We start from the raw sequence: 5,867 nt of genomic DNA, 5'->3' as shown, positions 1-5,867 counted from the left end.
CACTGGCACAGGTTGCCCAGAGAGGTGGTGGATGCCCCATCCCTGGAAACATTCAAGGTCAGGTTGGACGGGGCTCTGAGCAACGTGATCTAGTTGAAGATGTCCCTGCCCACGGCAGGGGGGTTGGACTAGATGACCTTTAGAGGTCCCTTCCAACCCAAACTATTCTATGATTCTATGTATCATGAGATGAGCATCCTTTTAGCTGCTCAAATTTGCGAGAAAAGTTGTCAGGATTATCAAAGGAGCGCAGAGGTAATGGGGAGTCAGCTTTTACAGCTTCTCTGTGTTGTTCTGGCTGTTCTTTATCCATAACTTTGACTCATGTTAAAGCTTGACGAGAACAGAGAAATACGGAGGTTTACAGACTGTGACATTCTAGCCAGTTAGGACTGAGAATGTGGAGTCCATGGGAATGATGCACACCTGACGTTTTTTATGAAGTTTACTACTGAGATTTAAGAAAATCCTTTGTACCATAGAATGATTAGCTTCTGGTGATACAGTTCTCAAGAATCTATTACTCCCAGTTTCCTGAATGGATCTGAAGCAGTCCCAAATCCCTCAAACTTCAATGTAATATATAATAAACCCCTGAGCTTATAGGTGTTACGGTAACTAATTTAGAAGATCTTAAAGAATAATTTTTTGAACCAAGACATTGGGATATTAAAAGATGAGTAAGTCGGTAGTTGAGGACCTGCCGAAGTAGAAGAAGGGAACAGTGATCAGAGCAAAGGTCTGTCAAGCCTAGTGTCCTGTCTCCAGCTGGAGCAAGGAATAGATGCAAAGGGTCTAGCAAACAGGCCATGTATAAAGATCCTTTCACAAGTGCGTCACACCAGCTTTCAGCAGAAAGCTGTTTAGACACTTCATGACCCAGCTGTATTCTAACAGTTGTGTTTAATATTCTGTGACAGACCTGTTTGTTCTCTGTGAGTTCATCTAATCTCTTTTAGAACCCATTTATCCTTCACAACATCCTGTAGTAATGGGACCTACAATTTAATTAAAGACTAAGGGAAGTAATGTATTTCTGTTTGTATACTCCAGACCTGCTATCTTCTAATGTATGCCCCTCCTACTTCTTGAGTGTGAGAAATAATAATTATGCTCTAGTCTTCGTGCTTCACTGCCTCTCAGCCACAGAGCCGTTGTGAAATGGTTTCTACTTGTGAAGGAGATACTTCATTTTACTGAGTGCACGCATGTGTTTTTTCACTGACATATAAGAACCTTTTTTGGGCACAGATGTTTAAATCTGTATGTCTACAAAATCTGTCTACAAAACTTGTGAGATTTGTAGGGGAGGGGGGTCTTTTTTTGTTCTTTTTTTCTGGAGTACTTGATGCGATGAGGAGAAAAAAGACATACTTTTTGCCAAACAGGCCATTCTTCTGAAAGCAGAACAGGCAAGCTAATTTTTGCAAACAATTTATGTATAACACTGTTGACATAATATTTGCAGTCTGGATGATCTCATTAAATGTGTTAATGCAGTTTCTTATATCATACACAGATGTGTTTTAAGTCTACCTGGAACGCTTCAATCGTTTCCTTCAGAAAGTAGTCTTTAGATGTTAGTGATATCCCACCTCCTTTATTCTTTTGTCTTTTCCTCAACATTCCTAGTCATCACTGCTATTTCAGGAGTGTTTGACTATTCTTAAAGCTGGTTCCAGTCTTACAGCAATAGTTCTGATTGCTTCTTGTACTTAGCCTTTTATTTTGTCCTTTTTTTCCCTGCATCAAAATGGTGAGCAACTTTTTGCCGTTAGTAACTTCTTTAGAAATAAAAAATAATTTCCACTTGCTAGTGGATGCAAGTGGAAATTTCACCTGCTACTTCCTGTATCAAGCACAACATCTTGTGGTAGTCCAAAGTTGTTGATTACAAGTGGTAAGACACCTTACAATTTAATTTGATAGATTGGGCTTCGCGTTACCCGTAAGAACTCACTTTAGCCTATTGGCATTATAATGGCATATGCAAGAGGGTGTGAGAAAAATCATTAGCTGGATTAAGGGGTATAGTCGTCGTTAACCCAAGGTTTTCTTTCAAGCGGGACAACTACTGAAGATTTTACCATTCTTGCACAATGCCAAGCCCGTTCTAGGCTAGCTCTGACTAGCAGCTTGCTGTTAGGATTCTCCATGTTACTGTGTGTCGCAGCGCTCCTCCCAGCTTCTTCTCAAGTCTGTTACTTGCCTGTGCCTGCCTGTGTTCCTGTGCTCCATTTTCACCGTGATTTTCTCTGCTCTTTTGGCTTCTGAGCATAGCTGCTCCTCTTAGTAACTCCTGTACACAGCAGTCCTGTCAAGTTAGGTCTCAGTACTTCCATTATTTTCTTTTGACTGTGTTGTGCTTTCCAAACTGATTTGGTACTCATGGTTGTTTTGACACCAAACTGGTTAGTTGGACTTTGTTCCCTGAATTTATTGTTGGCTGGATTCACACTGAACAGTGAAGGTTGCTCCTCTCTGAGCCATAATAAGCCTTCACTGCAATCTTTCCTTTTTCTTTTAAGTAAAGATAGAGGTATTATGAGGAAAAACATGCAAATGTGAAGTGAGAGTAAACGGATGCAAATGTTTACACATTGCTCAGCAGTCAGCATAGACCATTGACTTGAAGCACTTGAACACTTTGTAGGTTTCAAATTTAACTCTTGCTTCTTCAAAAGAAATGTTAGGAAAGGTGTCAAGTCTGTGCAAATTGTCGTAATGCAAATGTCCCCGAGTAAGGAAACTGGAAGATATTCATTTGCATTCTGAGAAGTAGAAAAGCCTTGGCATATTTGAACTCTGTTGATGAGCTGTGTTGAAGGAGTTTAGCATTGTTTAAAGATAACCAATATATAAGTAGTTTCTGCTTTTGACTATTGACATCAGCAGATGTTTCCTGAGCATGGTATGTTAGCAAATCAGTCTTTTCAGCACGTCACCAGTTGTAAAACTTGTGCTTCTTAATTTTTCATCAAACAAGTAATTCTTTTTAAAAAAAAATTACCTTTTTAGAGATGAGGAATCCAATCAGTGCCTTACTTGATGTCAGTGCAAGGAGTCTGCTTTAGTTTTTCGATGGGTTTGCAGTATGTGTTAGAGGAGAATAAAACGCTGTCGTTAAATGTCCTTAGCACCTATGCTTTTCTTTTTGTGAAGCAGCGATAAATTGAGGAAAGAAAAATGAAGGACAAAATAACTAAGATGCTCTCTGATGCTCTGTTGCACATCATGGAGCTTTGCCAGTTAGTGGCAGTCTCTGGAAGATACCTTTTCTCTGCTGATGTGTGTACTGCTAGTTCACAAAACAGTCCATGTGGCTAAATGGAGGTACATACTATTGCCCCGACTCTCCAGTGTGTTAAAAGGACTGATGTGCTGGCTCTGTGAGTGTTGGAGTATGCCAGTGTTAAGGGCCATCGCCCTGAAGGATCAGACCACCTTGGTGATTGGCAGTTACCTGAAATCACAGAATAAATCAGAATAAGATGAAATAAAATAATGCATTTGTAGAATCCTCACTGAGTTGCTATGCTTGTAAAGGCTATGGAAATAAAAAGAAACTTACCTACTTAAATTAGGTCCAGAGGATTCCTTCATCCTGTGCTAGCCTGTAGCCAAGTTGCTAGTTGCCTTACAGCTACGTAGCTGAAGATCTAGCACTTACTGTCTCTTGAGTTGCCCAATGTTGGTCTCAGAATAAGGTGTGAACTTAGCAACCCATCCTATCTGTTAGCACCCCAAACTCTTCTTGAGGGTTATTCAGATTCACATGTCTCAAAAAGGATTTTGTAAACTTAGCTCACTAAAAAAGTGGTTATGACATTCCTCTCTTACAACCAGTGATGTTCCCTACTGCTTTGGAAATGTTAGCATCTCTTTGGCATGGTTGGAACTGAAAAGCCATCAGCCTGTTGTAACACAACATGTCCCTTCCTGTCATGTGGGGCAAAGTTTAAAGCCCAGGTAAATGTGTTCTCAGAGTGTGTCGGGTTACATTTTCTGTTGAACATAAGGTTTGATCACACAGGGCTGTGCAGCTGACTGTTGTTAACATGTGAGATTAACCTTTATATTTGCCCATTGCTTTGGGCTGATGAAAGGGTGAGGGTTGACTGCCCAATTCTCTTTGAAGAATTCCATTTCAACAAAACCAAAATAAATGTGAACTCTTTTAGCAGTGCTTACATCAGTGCTTAATTGCAATGGTTTATTCATGGTGCTAGAATAAACAGCATAATCGATACAGAAATCCCTGCAGCTCCCTTCATGTTGGTGGCTGAGGGTGACATCCTACTGGCGCGTATGGAAAGGGCAGAAATACTTGATGCCTTTTTTTGCTTCAGTCTTCACGGGCAAAGCCTGCTTCCATTTTCTGTGTGCCATGTACCTTTCATACTGTGAGCTGGCTTACGGGTGATACTGGGTCTACAGCAAGAGGTGTGAATTACTTTTGTAGTAATCCAGTGTAATCGGCATTACAGAAATTAATTTAGTCACGTTCTAATTATGCCTAATGCATTATTATTTTGTTAAATATCCCATAGCAAAGAAGCTCAATAAATTAGATGCAGCAATGTTGAATAATGCTACTGGCATTTGAGAAATTTGCAATGAGGCGTAGAAGAACTAGACTGCCAAGCAAGTTGAAAGTATTTCAAGTGAATGTCTGATAAGAAAAATTATTCTAAAATTGGTGGGTGCCACAACACATTTGACCATTTTACAAGTTCTTGCCTTTTATCCCAGGAGGTTTCATTCTCCTGTATCACCACTGTATTATGTCCTCTTCTGCAGCTATAGATCTTTCTTCTTTTTATAATAGCTTCTAGAGCCTGACTATTGTATAACCATTTGGTAACACAATTTGTGCTTGAGCAAAGACCCTCTTCCTAGGGTACAAGGCACTTAGTCTGGGAATGGTGAGAGGTCCAAGAAATGCTGTTAAGAGAGCCTGTAAAAGCATGTAGCCGGCTGAGAAAAAAACACAAATTGCAGTTGTCTTAGGGAAAAAGTGGTGTCTAGAAATGTATTTCTGGAGCAAGACTCTGCTGCTTAGGCTTGGAGACATTAGGTATCTCAAAATTGTAAAAGAAACAGACTGGGATGTATCTTTTCAGGAGCTGGGGACTTACTGCAATTAAATCTCACTCCTTAGCAAGGAAAATGCCTGAGGTGTTGTAAAGAACCTGTGCGGTCAGAAGTAAGAAAGATTGTCAATCCTCAGGAAGAGGATGGACCCTAGTACGGTGGTACTTGGCCCAGGAGAGGATGTCCTCTCTAGTGATGCTGTCTCCTTTGCAGCATCTCCCACAATAATTAATGAAAATACCAGAGCAGATACCTGAATACCAGAGCAGGAGTTACGACAAAAAAAAATGCTTGGAAGAGAGGAACACAGAGCTGCTTTTTACACAGGAGGAATGGGAGACAGTGAGGTAAATAGCAGTGATCCTGCAGGGAAGCAAGGATCTGATTGCTGAAAGCCCCTAGTGGGTAGAGACAGGCATCCACATGTTCCTCCTCTTCCCTGCCTAGCAGTGGGAGCATTGTGGCCATGCTGTAGAAGCCCTCTTTTCCTTTACAGCAAGGTGACTGCAAGATCTTGCCTTTTATGCCTTACATAGTTCCTACGGGCAATTCTGCTTAGGGCCACAAGAGTCCAAAAGTGGACCCATCTGGCTAATGTTAAACATTGAGGATATCATATGCATGATAACATGCAAGTTGCAAGATGTCTCCTGGCCTTCCTTAGGGGACCAGAGAGGAATGATTTCCGCATAAACAGAGGAGCCAAAGCTGGAATTCAGCCTCTCAGAAAACTGTGGCGGGTTTTCTATATAAACTGGGATTCGTGCCTGCGT

This window comes from Aptenodytes forsteri, unplaced genomic scaffold (assembly GCF_000699145.1).
Source record: "Aptenodytes forsteri isolate BGI_AS27 unplaced genomic scaffold, ASM69914v1 Scaffold69, whole genome shotgun sequence".
Lineage (NCBI taxonomy): Eukaryota > Metazoa > Chordata > Aves > Sphenisciformes > Spheniscidae > Aptenodytes > Aptenodytes forsteri.
This window is presented reverse-complemented; position numbering follows the sequence as displayed.